Source organism: Carettochelys insculpta, chromosome 4 (genome assembly GCF_033958435.1).
Source record: "Carettochelys insculpta isolate YL-2023 chromosome 4, ASM3395843v1, whole genome shotgun sequence".
Classification (NCBI taxonomy): domain Eukaryota; kingdom Metazoa; phylum Chordata; order Testudines; family Carettochelyidae; genus Carettochelys; species Carettochelys insculpta.
The window spans coordinates 112,972,403-112,989,391 of NC_134140.1; the positions used below are offsets into that span (position 1 = coordinate 112,972,403).

Genomic DNA, 16,989 nt, shown 5'->3' on the forward strand with positions numbered 1-16,989 from the left:
AATAATTTGTTAGTCTTTAAGGTGCTGCAGGACTGCTTGTTTTTTGTGAAGCTACAGACTAACACAGCTAACTCTCTGACCATACTGTATGTTTATGATAAACACAGAACGTAGTGACAGATTATATTATCATTATCAATTTTTGTATCTTAAAGGGGTGAAAGCATGTGGCTAACTGCCAACTCTAGAGCCCCTACCATTGCTGACTGGCATAGTAAATATCCCTTACCTCATGAATCTCAGAAAGAGAGACACTGGAAAAGTCTCCAGAGAGAAGATTCAATTACAAAGGGACAGAGCTGTCTATCTCCAATATATGAAAATACTGCAGACAAAAATATAGTGCCATAGAATCTCTATGGATATTTCCTTGCTTGAATAATAAGAACACAGTAGTAGAAATATATTAGCAACCACCTGACAAGAATATTGATGGCGACTGTGAAATGTTCATGAAGATGAGAGCTTACAAAAACAGATAATCCAATAACAATGGGGGGGGGCGGTTTCAACTATATCCATATTTACTGAGAACGTGTGACCTCAAGGTGTGATGTAAACTTCCATAAACCATTAAAGACTATTTCTAGGAGCCGCTAGTCCTGTAACTCATAACGTAGACTAGAGAGAGAATTCTAGATTTAGTCTTAAGTGGGACACAGACTCTGGTCCAATAAGTAAAGATAGCTCACTCACCCAGTAACTGCAACATTACCGTAGGATTGGAAATGCCAAAGAAACTCACCATCCATTAGCACTTAACTTCAAAACAGGGAACTACACAAAAGTGAGGAGGCCAGTTAAAGGAAGAGTCACAGGAGTAAAATGCCTGCAATTTGCATTGAAGCTTCTTAAAAGCACCATAACATAGACATGAACTATATATTCAAATAAAAAAATAAAGAAACAATTATGAGGTTAAAAAAAAAAGCCAAGCTAGCTTAACAGAGTAAAAGAGCTAAACGGACCTCTAAAAATTAGAAATCACCGCCTACTGAGCAAAATAAAAGAGAACACAAATTCTGGCTTGTGAAATATAATTAGATAGGATAAGACAAAAAGAATACGAACAGAAACTAGGAAAAGACTAAAAAACTAACAGCAATTTTTCAAGTACATCAGAGTACATTGCTTGCCAAACAATTAGTTGGGCCATTGGACCATTTAGATGCTCAAGGAAGATAGGCACGTTGCAGAGAAGCTAAATGAATTCTTTGCATTGTTTTTTTACTGCAGAGGGTGGGTGTAGGGCCAATTCCTCCACCTGAGCCATTTTTTTTTTTTTAGGTAACAAATATAAAGAACTGTTCCAGACTGGGGTACCAACAGGAGGTTTTGAAATAAATTGATACATTCATAAATAAAACACCAGGATTCAGCGGTGCCAACAATTGAGACAGGCCCCCGGGCAAGAAAGGAAGAGGGCCTGGCTTCACACCCTCCACACCCTGGAATGGGCAAGGCCCAGAATGGAAGGGGTGGGACTAAGGGCGGTCAGCCCCCAGCACCACCAAAACCATAGTGTTGGCCCTCCCCCTGCTCCCTTACAGCTATGGGCAGCTGGAGCAGTACTGTCATGGCATTTCAAAGGGGCCCAGGGGCAAATGCCCCCTTTATGCACCACCCCCGTTGACAGGCATGCCAGGATCAGTCAGCATTCACACACAAGTTCTGAAGAAACTCAAATATGAAACTGCAGAACTGCTAATTGTAAAAGGGAACCTATTGCTTATCTCAGCCTCTCGACCTGATGACTGTCAGACAGCTAATGTAATGTTGACTTTCAAAAAAAAGGCTCCAAATGCGATCTTGGCAATTACAGGCTTGTAAGCCTCCTCCTGTACCAAACAAAGTGGTTGCAAAAATAGTAAGGAATAGAATTATTACATACATGGATGAAAACAGTGTATATGGGAAGACTCAACATGGCTTATGTAAAGGGAAATCAAGCTTTACCCATTTACTGTAAATCTTTGGGGGTGGGGACATCAAACACATGGACAATGGTGATCCAGCTTAATTGGATTTCAGAAAGCCTTGCACATGGTCCTCATCAAAGGCTCTTAAGCAAACTAAGTAGTCATGGGATAAGAGGGAAGGCCCTCTGATGGATCAGTAACTGGTTAAAAGATAGGGAACAACACGTCAAAATAAATGGTCAGCTTTCACAATGAAGAGAAGTGAATAGTGAAGTACCCTAAGGATCAGACCTTTGGGCTGATAAATGCCAGCTTTTTGGAAGTAGTAGGAAGAAGTGTATAATGAGAGCTAGTTCATAATGATGTATTAACAGAAGGTATTACATGCAGTTCTATGATCATTTTTCTTTGTTGCTGGGTTATTTGAGATTTAATAAAACGCTGACTCAAAGAGTTGTTTGTGTTCTCATTATCTCTGTCTTTGGAATATTTATAACGAAATACAACATCCAAATTAAATTTATTTTCTAATCGATTGTTTAAGGTGCTATTTTCAAAATAAAAAGGATGCTTTTATGGCAACCTTTTTTAGAGTTGTGAAATACTCACATTCAACAGTGATATTCAACAGTCATAAGTGATCTAGAGGAAAAAAAGGTAAACAGGAGGTGACAAAGTTTGCAAATGACTCAAGACAAAGCAGTCAGATTTGGACTTGGCTAACAGTTTGAGGGATTTCACAAAAGTGACCAGCCAACTATCAAAACGGTAGATGAAATTCAGTGTTGACAAATGTGAAGTAATGCACATAATCTCAACTATACCTCTACAAAGATGGCTTTAAACTAGCTCTTACTACATAGAAAAGATCTTAGAGTCGTTACAGATAGTTCTCTTAAAACAGCTGTTGTGCAGCCACAGTGTAAAACACCTAACAATGTTAGAAACCATTAGAAAACAGGAATAGATAAGTCAGAAATTATCATAATACCACAATATAAATCCATGGTACACCTACAACTGCATTCAGTTCCGGTTGCCTCCATCTCCAAATAGAAATATTAGAATGTGAAAAAACGCAGAGAGGGACAACCCAAATGATTAGCGGTACAGAACAGCTTCCATGTGAGGGGAGATTATAAAGACTGGGACTGTTCATTTTCAAAGACACAATTAAAGACGTTATGATAGAAGTCTACAAACCATGAATGGTGTGGATAAAGTGCCTAAGAAGGGGTTATTTACCCTTTCACATAACGCATGAACCAGGGGGTCACGAAATTAAATGAATAGGCAGCAAATGCAAAACAAACAGAAGGAATTACATCTCCACACATAGGTCAGACAATCTGTGGAACTTGCTGCCTTGAGATGTCATGGAGGCCAATTGTACAAATGGGTTCCAAACAAAACTAGTTAAGTTGATGGAGACAGACCACTCAACAACTGCTAGTCAAAATGTCCAGGTTGCAAACCCCTGCTCTGGGTGTCCTTAAAGCCCTGATAAACATAAACTAGGACTGGATGACAAGGAATGGATCATTTTGTAATTGCTCTACTCTGTTCATTAATCCTGAAGCATCTGGCACCTGCATCTGAACACAAGCATTTGGAAGGTGGTAAGGTGCTAGGGAACAGCCAGCATGGCATTGTTAAAAACAGATCATGTCAAACCAATCTAATAGCTTTCTTTGATAGAATAACGAGCCTTGTGGATAAGGGAGAAGCGGTGGATGTGGTATACCTAGACTTCAGGAAAGCATTTGACACGGTCTCACATAATATACTCATCAATAAACTATGCAAATACAACTTAGATGGGGCTACTATAAGGTGGGTGAACAACTGGCTGGATAACCATACCCACAGAGTGGTTATTAATGGTTTTCAATCCAGCTGGAAAAGTGTAACTAGTGGGGTTCCGCAGGGGTCTGTTTTAGGACCGGTTCTGTTCAATATCTTCATTCACGATTTAGATATTGACATAGAAAGTACACTTATTAAGTTTGCAGATGATACCAAGGTGGGAGGGGTTGCAACTTCTTTGGAGGACAGGGTCATAATTCAACAGGATCTGGATAAACTGGAAAAATGGGCTGAGGTAAACAGGATGAAGTTTAATAAGGACAAATGCAAAGTGCTCCACTTAGGAAGAAATAATCAGTGTCACACATACAGAATGGGAAAGGACTGCCTAGGAATGAGCACAGCAGAAAGGGATCTGGGGGTTATAGTGGACCACAAGCTAAATATGAGTCAACAGTGTGATGCTGTTGCGAAAAAGGCAAACATGATTCTAGGATGCATTAACAGGTGTGTTGTGAACAAGACACGAGAAGTCATTCTCCCGCTCTACTCTGCACTGGTTAGGCCTCAGCTGGAGTATTGCGTCCAGTTCTGGGCACCGCAGTTCAGGAAGGATGTGGAGAAATTGGAGAGGGTCCAGAGGAGAGCAACTAGAATGATCAAAGGTCTAGAGAACATGACCTATGAAGAAAGGCTGAAAGAATTGGGCTTGTTTAGTTTGGAAAAGAGAAGATTGAGGGGTGACATGATAGCAGTTTTCAGGTATTTAAAAGGGTGTCATAAGGCAGAAGGAGGGAACTTGTTCTTCCTTGCCTCTGAGGATAGAACAAGAGGCAATGGACTGAAATTGCAGCAGGGGAGGTTCAGGTTGGACATTAGGAAAAAGTTCCTAACTGTCAGGGTGATCAAACACTGGAACGAATTGCCAAGGAAGGTGGTAGAGTCTCCATCACTGGAGCTATTTAAGAAGAGGTTAGATAGATGGCTTTCAGGGATGGTCTAGAAAATGCTTGGTCCTGCCATGAGGGCAGGGGGCTGGACTCGATGGCCTCTCAAGGTCCCTTCCAGTCCTACTCTTCTATGATTCTATGATTAGTCTCACCTAGTATGTCCATTCCTCTGCTCTTATGACTTTTTGCTGAAAATGAACAGTAGTGTCTCATGTCCAGCATCTCATGATAAACCCATTAAAGCAATTGTTCTCCACCCTGACCAATATGCACATGTCATTTTAGGTCAGAAACTGGCACCACTGACCAAAGAACAAGTAAGTTTTTCTTTTATGTGAGTATTTCACAGCTCTAAAAAAGGTTGCCATAAAAGCATCTTTTTTATTTTGAAAATAGCACCTTAAACAATCGATTAGAAAATAAATTTAATTTGGATGTTGTATTTCGTTATAAATATTCCAAAGACAGAGATAATGAGAACACAGACAACTCTTTGAGTCAGCGTTTCATTAAATCTCAAATAACCCAGCAACAAAGAAAAATGATTATAGAACTGCATGTAATACCTTCTGTTAATACGTCATTATGAACTAGCTCTCATTATACACTTCTTCCTACTACTTCCAAAAAGCTGGCATTTATCAGCCCAAAGGTGTTAACAAGTTCAGCCAACCATTCTGTACACAGACCTAAAGCTAAAGAAAAAGAGAAAGTAAAAAGCTCACTGCCTTTGAAAACTGCGCTAAGCGTCACAGTATAGGAGACCCAACTAAAGACAAACATAGTAAGAGCAATAAAATACAGGATGTAAAAATGTAGTTATATATGGTGAAATAAATAAAAATGTTATAATAATTAATATTGCATTTTTGTTGAATTCCTTGTCCTTTTGTATACGAACAGTGTTGGTTATATGCTGAAAGTTTGTGTGGGACTGGTATCACCTGAAAAAACAATATCTTCCAAAGGCCAAGATTTTTTGTTACAAATTTTGCTTTAGAAGAAGCCAAGGAGCTGAGAGTTGAATGTTGTCCTAACATGACCAAATGTCTTCTCATTTGGTATCAGGTATAGTAATTTCTAATTAATTCTCCTTGGAGAATTAATGTCTGCAAAGACAAAACTTTGGCTCTTCAACACAAATATGAAGAGTGTTTTCTTGCATAGAGATGATATATGACATACTAAGAAGTCTTCAGATCACAAGCACAGATATTCATAAGCAGATGCCTGAGGTACATCCTTCACATCAAATGACAAGATGGTCACAAATGAGGAGTTTGGGAACAGAGAGGATAAGAATCACTTGACGTTCAAATCAAGAGAAGAAAGTGGGGGTGGCTAGGTCACTCTCTCAGAAAACCATCATCCAGCATAGTCCATCAAGCTCTCAAATGGAACTCACAAGGAACATGCAGAAAAGGAAGACCTTGGACAACGTGGAGAAGATCTACTGAGACTGAAGGACAACAACTAGGGGGCTCTTGGAGTGACCTAGATGTTTTGTCCCAAGACAGAGTGAAGTGGAGGTGACTTGTGAAGTGGAGGAGAGTTGTAGATGATCTATGCACCACTTGGAACATAAGGGTTTAAGTCAAGTGAAGACAAGTCTCCTCCTTGGGACTTATTTTGTGTTACAAACTGTTTGAAAGGTTTAAATATACATAATTATTCAAATACAGTACAACTCTGGCCCATTCCAACCTTTAACACAATATTTGTTTAATAAGGTAATAGCTATTTAAATAACAAAGTGAAGAAACTTATAGACCAGGTATGGACATACTTCAATCAAAAGTTCTCTGGATTTCTGGGTTCTTTGTTACTGATAGGATGACTCAAATGAAGCATGTTATTTTATTTCCATTTTAAAGAACAGAATCTGCCCTGTCACTTGATTACAAATGCAAAGCCTTTGCACAGAGGCTCTTTGAGATGTTGGGGGAATATGATCTTAACCACAGTTAGACACCTTGAGGTAGAGTACCTGCAAAAATGCTCCACTAACATTACAGACCAAGCAGCTACAACCCCAAGGCAGGAGGCTTAGGTGTTTGCAATTTACTAGCTTCACTTCCCCCAAGCCACTCTGACTTACCTCCCCAAAACCCTTTCTTTACACAGGCCTTGAAAAAGGACATGGAGGAAGGAGTGACCTGAACTATTACATACAAAAGAGAACAAAACAAAAACAAAACAAAAAAAAATACCCTGCAATTGTGGCTCTGTTGGATTTTGAGATCTTGCAGTCAGACCTAGGTTAGCAATTTACTTTTATTCGGAGGCAAATTTTAGGATTATTCCAGATTAGTTTTCTGTAAAATTCCATAAATAACAGCTACATAGACCTAGAATTTATTTCAGATCATGACAAGCAGTGCCAAATACATTTTTCTCTACTGAAAAACAGTATTTGATTTAGATATAACAGGCTTTGACACAATGTATTAAGAGGTGTCGTGTCCTATACTGCATTAATAAAGGAGAAAGCCTTATTCTTCCAAAAACAAAACTCACTTCAACATCAGACAAAATTAAAAAGAGAGATAATATAAAAAATCTGGCAGGGTCTGGCATATCAGATGCCAATTGCTAGTTATCGCCCTTTGAGAGCTCTGTGGATACTTGCCAAACAATATAAAGTTCACCAGAACCTTATTTATATAATCTTCCCTGTGTTTATCAACACACAGTAGTTGGTGCCATCATGCAGAGTCTCTAGTACTTTGCCTTGTGATACATTTCAATTTACAGCTAAGAGACTAACAAATCACTATGAAGTTTATCAGCCAAATTATTATTTTAATGTATTATTTTAACTGAAGTAATACCGAGAGGACCTGCATCCAGACTGGATTTCATGGTGTTAGACTCTATATAAAATGAAAAAAACCTTAATATCTACATGTCTGTGTCCATCTTCTATATTCAGCGACCTGTCTGGCAAAATTGGGCAATTCAATAACTCCGCTTCAGTTTCCCTCTTTTTTTTTTTTGATGGACCGACTGTCATCTAGAAACTTCGTCATTCTTTGTAACTACCCTGGTCCACTAGCCAAGTCATCTGGCAATTCTTTTTTCTGCCAGAGTGGAGAAGAACCTAATAGTTCAGGAGACCAACTGCCTGAGACAAAGCTCTGCTGGAGAATGCCTCACTTGTTCAAGACCTTAATAAACCCCCTTGCTGGTTTTGGCGGGCAAAAAACCTGCCCACTCTACTAGGTTCAGGCCAGGGACCCTGTATGAAATGGCTGGCACCACTCTCATAGGATCTGGGAATCACAGAGTTGGAAGAGACCTCAGGAAGCCACTGAATCCAATTCCTTGCTGAAAGCAGGATCAATGCCAACTAAATCATCCCAGCCAGGGCTTTGCCAAGCCTTAGCTTTCCTTTGCCTAAATCCTACCATGCCTCTCTTGCAGGCTGGTCCTCAGAGAAACACCATGGAGTCTTCACTTCCAAAAAGCTCAGCTTCCTGGCAGCTTCTCTGTGGTCTACCGCTAAAAGATCCTGCTCCCAGTGGCTCCTCAGCCCCCCTGGCAGCTGCCCTGCTCTTCTGCTTCAGTTGTTGAGGCCACCAACTATCCAAAGCTGAGTTGTCAGGTTTCTTATTATCCATTTAGCAGCTGAATCAGTATGGGGTCTATATATTCAACAAAAGTAAGAACAAAGGATTTCCCTGTTGATAGCGCATGGAAAACACTGGTGGTAAGTAACAGTATGCCAGTTACTGAAAGCCAAGTGGAAAGATTCCACCAATAAATTTCATATTCACATTATTTAGCTATGAATAATAAAAAATGTAGCTGACACAACAATCTGAGGATCACCATCTTTGTATCATCATTGTCCTATAGTGTTTTTTCATTCTAACCAAGCCCCACAAACCAGAATTCCCAATATTCAGATTTTCACCATGAGTGCTAATACCACTGTCACTCTCAAACACACAATAGATCAGGGTTTCCCAAATTTTATATACAGTCTTCTCCTGCCTTACGAGGGTAATTCGTTCCTGAAAAACTCCTCTTAAGGCGAATTCTTGTAAGTCGAAAATGTAATTCCCATAAATTTCAATGGGAAAAAATTTTATGCGTTTCTGAGCCCCAAAATTTACATCCACTTGTGCTTACCTGGCAGAGGGCACAGGTGCGCAGAGCAGGTGGCGGCAGCCCCCTAGCCGCCCGGGGTGTGAGCGGCAGGAGCGGGGCCAGGATGGACTGTGCACCTGGCAGCCACATCTCCCAGGAGCACCTGGGAGCAGCCGCTGGCTGCTGCAGCGCTGAGGCAGACGCCAGACCAGCCCCAGGTAAAGGCTGGGCTGGCGGCTCTGGGAAACCGCCACCAGGTGGTGAGCTGCACCCACGGCACAGCTGTGCAGGGTGGGCAGCTGTGGCCCCCTAGCTGCCCAGGGCACAAGCAGCAGGGGCGGGGCCAGGATGAACTGTTCACCCAGCAGCCACATCTCCCAGGAGCTCCTAGGAGCCCGTGGCCACTGACTGGGCTGGGGTGCTCTGCTGCTGCAGTGCCGAGGCAGAGACCAGACCAGCCCCAGGTAAAGGCTGGGCTGGGGGTTCCGGGAAACCATCGCCAGGTGGTGAGCAGCACCTGCGGCACAGATGTGCAGGGCGGGCGGCAGCGGCCCCCTGGCTGCCCGGGGAGCGAGTGGCAGGGGCGGGGCCAGGATGGGCTGACTTTCTCCAGCTGCAGGGTGTCCACGTCCTGCTGAGGCACTCATAAACGCGAGTAAATGCCTTGTCAGGTGAAATGGTGGTCCTTAATCAAGCTGTTCATAAACTTGAATTCTCGTAGCCCGAATGGGCATACCTCAGGGTATGACTGTAGTTGGAATCTGTTTTTTTTTCATTGCCTTTTTTGTGGCCCAAAAATATAAATGCATATAAAAATGCATGAAAAATAAATACATTTTCAGTTTATTATTTATTCACAATAATAATAGTATATAATAGAAATATTGATATAAAATACTTAAGTGCCTAACTTATAGTTACTACCTTAATTACGCAGAAAAATATGATATGTACCAAATCAATAGGATCATGTGCAATAATTTGTATATTTTCTAAGGACCCTTTTTTTTTTCCCCAAGGACCGGTACTGGGCCAAGGACCACACTTGGGGAAATGCTGTCATAGATTATAGAACTTAAATGCTCTCTCTCTCAGTCCTCTTTGTTTGGCACACTTTTGAGAAATATCTGTCTTCATACTTAACAAGGATTAATCTAACAATCTACAGAATCTATATAACTCAGTAATGAAATATTAGCTTTGTATTTGTTACATACACTGTAAAAGTTATTCATTCAGTTGGACATTGTACCAATGCTTTCTATTTTATTTCAATTTCCCTTCTTAATTTATACTATGAAACATACTATTTCAGTATGTTTTATGCAAAACCCTTCAGAATGCATTATAGCTTTCAATTCCACATTTTCAGCTGAATTTATGAAATCTTTGAAATAGCATTCCTGTGCATTAAATGGAATTTTTCATGAATGCCTTAGCACAGCTCGTGACAACCTCCACTTGACATCCAACTTTCTGCCCACAATGAATTCTAACCTTTCAAATGCACTCTATTTAATCGCTATTGCACTCTGCAAGTTTCTCAAATTACCTGTTTTGATATTTGGTGCTCGTTATACACTTTAAATCAATGTGTGTGTGTGAGGCTCTGAGTGTCCATAAAAATGGGGCCATAAAAAAGAAGATAACTTAATGAAACATGCATATGTGTTCTAAGGTTGGGGGGAGGGATAGCTCAGTGGCTTGAGCATTAGCCTGCTAAACCTGGGGTTATGAGCTCAATCCTTGAGGAGACCGTTTGGGGCACAGAGGTGGTACTTGGCCCTGCCAAGAGGGCAGGGGATGGATTAGATGCTCTCCCAAGGTCCCTTCCAGGTCAAGGAGATGTGTATCGCCAATTATATCATATCTAAGGTTACCATAGTAAAAGGCTCAGAGGCAAAGCCTGAGATCCTATTCAATTTTTCCTCAGCCTTGACACACATACCTCTCCAAACCCCTGACACCTCATGGCACACTTCAGCACTCATCATAATTTCATGGCACACCCAATATACATAACCCAATCTCACACCTCTCCTCCAGAGCCAGGCATCCCCCAGCCCTGCCCCCTGCTCTAAACACTATCCTCAACTCCCCCTCCCCCACAGGTACAGTGGATAGAACCCAAGAGTTCTGGTGTGTGCATGTGTGGTGGTGGGGAAATAGAACCCAAGAGTCCCTCCACTAGACTCCACCACCCTAGGGCTGGAACAGAACCCACAAAAACTGGCTCTCAGCCTCCCTCCACTGGACTCCCTCCTGCTTGGAACAGAGATAATTAACTCTAAATGCTCTCTGTCCATTAAAGGGCCCATTTGAGTATATTAGCTGGGTAGGAAACTGACAGCACAGCAACTCTGTGAGCCATTGTCCCAGTGACGAAGGGAGAGTTGAGAAGGCAGCAACCCAAGAAACTAAGGCTTTAAGTCCCTTAAGTCTCTGGCAACCACATCATTTCAAAGCCAATCCCTTCAGCTTTTTGGGCCTATCACTAGCCTCACTCTTTCTGCTCTGTTGAAAAGGGAGACCTCTTTTGTTAATGATCAGAGGTCCTGTGAAACTCTTCACATTTAAAGCCTTTCAAGTCACAATAAGTGATGTTTAGTGCAAATAAAAAATCTGTGCTGTATATTAACAGAACTTATTCCTTATTCTGTAAAAACAACACAAACCCAAATCTTTCTGATCCTTATCCAAAATGTTTGTCTCCATTTCAAGCAGTCCTGATATCTGTGCAATGTGACAATTCCCTTGGCATTTATCCGCTGTGTGGGTGAACAAAGGAGAGGCCACACTTGAATGCCTATGTCACGTTGTCTGGAGTGGCTTGTTTTGCACAGAAGCTTTTCATTCCCATTTTCTACTTCCAAGGCTGAGCTCTTCCATCAAAAATTGATGCTTGTGTGTGTTATTTGTGAGCTGGCCAGTATTGTCTACGAATCCAAAACAGCCCTGTGAGCTGAAAGAAAAGTTACTCACCAAAATAAAGTAAGCATCAGACAGATGGTTTTAAACGCCATAAACTCCCATAAAGACATAGTTTACGGTATATGGTTTGTCACTGTTGATTGCCAGCCACACAATGGTCACAAGCCAGTCCATGGCTGTGACATGAAACAGACTGAAATTGCTAACCAGACTGTAGCTTTAGATAAGGGTGTGATTTTCCAGCTCCAGAGTCTGCATACCTACTGGCATACACACTTTCTGCATGCACTACCACAGGCACGTACAAAGGGCTAAATCATTCATATAAATTACATGCCTTACAGTCACTTACAAGTAACACTGGTGGGGCTTCCAAGCACTAATCTGGCCAATGTGCTATAAACTGGACCAGACACATTGTAAGATGCAGCCCCTCTCCCAAAGAGTTTAAAAACACACAAGATAGATGTGGGGGAGAGGAAGCTAAGGCACAAAAAGGGTAAGTGATTACTTCTTCAAGGTCGCATAGGTCAGTAACAGAACTGATACAGATTGTACCTCTCTGGTCTGGCACCCTTGGGACCTAACTGGTCCTGAACCAGGAAATTGATCTCCCTTGGCCCAGAAAATTTCAGTCCCTCTGCTGCCACTGACTGCAGCCCTCTGCACTGGTGGCAGCAGAGGGGCTGCACTGGCAGAGGTGGATTGTCAGAGGAAGAGGCAGGATGGTTGCAGAACTCTTTCACTGGGAGACAGGACCATAGCCCTGTGGTCACAGGGCTGTGCTCCTGGCCCCCTCCACTGGCCACCAGACTTCACTCCCGGACCCCACCTCTGGCTGCAGGGCTGTGCTCTTGGCCCCCATTGTCAGTCACAGGGCTCCACTGTCATCTGGCGGCCTGTGCTCACAGCCCCGGCTGTGGGGCTTTGCAGCCATCCTGCCTCTTCTCCCAAGGTTCCCCAGTCCCAACTCTTCCCCTGCAAATGGCACTCCATAAACTCTTGGAGGCAGGGGAAGAGCTACTGAGCATGGAGCACTCGGCTTTACTTTGTGAGTGTTCCAACCACAGAACACCCACTTATGTCAGACCAGGGATTTTGCCAGATGATGACTGACAGAGGTCCAGTCTGCTAACAGAACCATGTATTCTGACTCCTAGTCCAGTATTTTACTATCCACTAAAACATTTTGTGTCCTCCTCTACATAGTGACACAGCCTGGAATAGGGGGTGAGTTGCTCCTGAAGAAGTCGGAATCCGTTTTCCAGCTTCTCTGTATGAAAAGGACACACGCCCACCTATTCAACTGTAGCATAATACTAAGGAACCATAATCTACCTGCATTAGACATCCTGAAGTTTTATCTGAGTAAGGTCTTCAGGTCTGGACCCATTATCTCAGTGTTACTGCCAAGAGCAAGGGACAGTTATTGCAGAGGAACACTGAAAGATTCCCCTAATGATAAGAATGTGTGTTCTGAATGGTTAACACTTAAACATGTCAAAGAAACTTCCCTGTCAACAAGGAACAAACTTTGATAAACACCAATAAATGTTTATGTTTAAAAATGAAGATAATCAAAACTGACTGTATAGAACTAAGAACTGCTCCTGCCATTTCTGGAAAAATAAATACTAGATTGAAAGCCTGGCCCAACTGAAGACAATGGCAAATCTTGCCTGACTACCAGGGGTGTGATTTCACCCACAGCACATTCAGAAAAAGCATTACAGCAGTACATTATTTCTGTGTTTGATATATGTGTACACAACTAGCTCTCTACATTCAGATTCCACCATCTGCATAGGATAAAAGGTTGTGAGTCAAACAGCACCAAGACTACAAAAGCATGTTTATTGTATGACAACCATTTACTCTAAACTACACACGAGTATGCTGGTTAGCACTGATGACAAAGGGTGGCTTAGAAGTGGGACAAGTAATCTCCTTTTAAACCCTCCAACTACAGTTGCAATATGAGTGGTGGCTGAGACTAGACGGGGCTGCATGGCATTGTCTTGCCTAGTCTCACGCAGATGAGGGGAGGAGAGTCTCAGAAAACTGACCTCCTGTAGGGGAAGACAGAAGAAAACTAAATGTACAGTAAACAAAACAAAACTACCAACAAAGAGCTAGTAAATAACTCTAGAGTTGTTTACCTTCTTGAGGACTGTCATCCCATCCTTACCTGCTGTGATTCCCAGTTAGAGCACATTTCTGCCTTGAAGGCAGTTGCAAGGAACTCTTGGTCAATATCGTTCATACAAGAGCATCTCCTACACCTAAGCCTCCCTTCCCTCACTGGACGAAGATCGGGGATCCATCTTAATGTTCTTCAGTCTAACAGCAGCCTGTTGCTCTGTTGACCATGCAATGGCACTGGCTCACCAGAGACCTCTATCGCGCATAGACAGAGTTTCCCTGTAGTGGCTTTGTTTTTACCTGTCAGTGAGACCAGAGGGGAATTTTGGACAATTTACTCTTATTTCTCAAGAATTTTCTTCCCATAGAGTGGCACAGGATTCCAGCTTGTCCACCCTGTCTTCTTCAGTGTGTACATGGTACTAGTGGAAGGGTTCGTGAAGAGATGCCAGCTGCAGTCTCTTGGTAGCCTCTGATATAATACAGCTCTAACTGGAACCACCCTGCCATTCCCATATTGCTAAATGGAAAAGATGGTCCTGGCTAGATCAGAAGTGGACGTGTATAGCATCCTGCAATGATCCCAATATAAAAGAGGGGATTGCAGTATAGAAAAGATTAAGAACCCTTGGCCTGTCTCATTTAATCCAGTCAATACTGACAAATGCTTTACCTACTATTTGTACACAGTGTTGTTGTACCTGTGTTGCATCAAGAATATTAGAGAGACAATGTGGGTGAAGTAATATATTTTGTTGGATCCACTTCTGCTGTTGAGAAACAAGCTTTTGAGCTTACCTCGAGCTCTTCTTCTGGTCTAATATCTGTCAGAGATAGGAGAACTTGCAATGATTAGATAGCAGAAGATCAATTCAGATGAGACTGAAACAATATTGCTAGGTTGGAAGAAGCAACCAGAAGGTGTCAGGAAGATCTAATTTGCTGAGATCTGATGCTTTAACTGACATACATGCCCCACAGTTTCTTGATAGGATAATTTATCTAGCACAAGTCAATATCATAGAATCATAGAACAATAGAGCTGGAAGAGACCTAAAAAAGCCATCGAGTCCAAACCCCTGCTCTAAGCAGACCAAACCCATCAGATCAGCCCTGCCTGGGCTTTGTCAAGCCAAGACTTAAAAACCTCCAGGGATGGAGACTCCACTACTTCCCTGGGTAGACCATTCCAATGCTTCACCACCCTCCTAGTGAAAAATTTTTTCCTAATGTTCAACCTGGACCTTTTCAGCTGCAACTTGAGATCATTGTTCTGTGTTCTGCCATCCATGAACACTGTGAACAGCCTCTCTCCAGCCTCTTTGCAGCCTCCCTTCAGTAAGTTGAACGCTGTTATCAAGTCCCCCCTCAGTCTTTTCCTCTGCTGACTAAACAGTCCTAATTCCCTCAACCTTTCTTCATAAGTCATATGCTCCAGCCCCCTAATTATTTTGGTCGCCCTCCGCTGGACCCTCTCCAGTGTATCCACATCCTTCCTATAATTGGGGGCCCAGAACTAGACATAATACTCCATATGTGGCCTCACCAAAGCTGAATAAAGAGGAATGATCACTTCTCTGGATCTACTGGCAATGCTCCTCTTGATGCAACCTAATATGCCATTAGCTTTCTTGGCTACAATGGCACACTGTTGACTCACATCCATCTTCTCATCCATTACAACCCCCAGGTCCTTTTCTGCAAAACTACTACTGAGCCAGTTGGACCCCAGCCTGTAACAATGTTGGGATTCTTCTGCCCAAGTGCAGGACTCTGCACTTGTCCTTATTGAACCTCATCGGATTTCTTGCAGCCCAGTCTTCCAATTTGTCTAAGTCAGTCTGGACCCTGTCCTTACCCTCCAGCTTAGCTACCTCTCCCCCTAGCTTAGTGTCATCCGCAAACTTGCTTAGGGTGCAATCTAACCCCTCATCCAGGTCATCAATAAATACGTTGAACAGAACAGGACCCAGAACTGAACCTTGGGGCAGCAGAGTTTTATTACACCAGATCTCCTTAGCTTGAAAATTCACTTTGTAGCAGACAAGAGTGGTCCATGCCACATTCAGTGCTTTAGAAGGATCATGTATGCCAAATATTTTTCCAATCTGTATCTTTTGTCAATACTGAGACCAGCTCTTGCGAGTGCTTGGACCTTTGATGTTGGCATGATGTTCTCACCAAATATCAAAGCAAGTAACCTGAGAAGCCTTGACTGGCATAGAACTCAAGAACTCTCTGACCATTGTCATTCATACATTTAGTGACATGCCTACCCAGCATCCCTAGACAGGTCTTAGCATTTGACCAAATTCTTGCATTGTAGTGTCCACGTAATGTGGAGTTCCCACTATGGAATCCTGCCAATCACTTCTTCTAGCTACGAATAAAAGCTATCCTTGTCCTCATCACTAGCTTGCAGAGTTAGAGCACAGACACTGAGAAGATTGATGAATGCCTTCTGTAAATTAAATCAAAATGTCATAATACACAAGGAGGTTGCAATCACAGCTTCACACAGTGATTAAGTTCATTTCTGAGAGCAAAGCCCACACCATATTTTCTCCTTACTGCTTCAGGATTACCATGCCAGTAAATGGTGTAAGCCTTCTCCCTCACAAAACGTGTGTTTGAGAGCTGTTTCTAAAAGAACTGCAATACCATTTCTGAAACATGCAAGTTCATTACTCAACACTACTGTGCTCCTCAAATCTGAACTCAGATCAAAATCTTATGTAAGGGTCAAAGTCCAAATATCCCGGCAAGCAATTTTGTTTATAAAAAAAACAGCTGAACCAGGATGCAAACAATGAGGCCTGGCTTGTTTAACCCACCTTGTCTAGGGCCAGCCTCACACAAAACAAGTGGGCCATCCCTAAACAATGCTGCTTGGAAATCACGATAGCTGCCCTAGAGTCCTTGTGCTCCTCTTGGATCTCCATGACCTTCATGTCAAGACCTTCAGGGCATATGCCTAGGCAATGTCATGGGGGAGTGGATTAGCACTTAGCCAGAAACCAAATATCAGAGCGAGTCTGAATGTTCAGTGACATACATGTTGTAACTTCTGCGAGAGAGCCAATCTCGAGAAAGCTGCAAACTGCCAACAAATATCCACAAGGCCATGGAGGATATAATTTAATGTCATG

At 42.3% G+C, this 16,989-nt stretch overlaps 1 protein-coding gene across 2 annotated transcripts in view; it reads right to left on the reverse strand.

Moving 5' to 3' along the window:
- The window catches only part of BANK1 (B cell scaffold protein with ankyrin repeats 1), a 296,463-nt gene that overhangs the window by 218,174 nt on the left and 61,300 nt on the right, over window positions 1-16,989 (reverse strand). Inside the window, exon 1 of one of the 2 annotated variants that reach the window (XM_074991992.1) lies at window positions 2,529-2,549. The exons of the other annotated variant lie outside the window; for it this stretch is intronic. The gene's annotated coding sequence lies outside the window, so the exon portion shown is untranslated. Of the gene's footprint in view, window positions 1-2,528; window positions 2,550-16,989 lie in introns of those variants that run through there. 2 annotated transcript variants of the gene reach the window in all.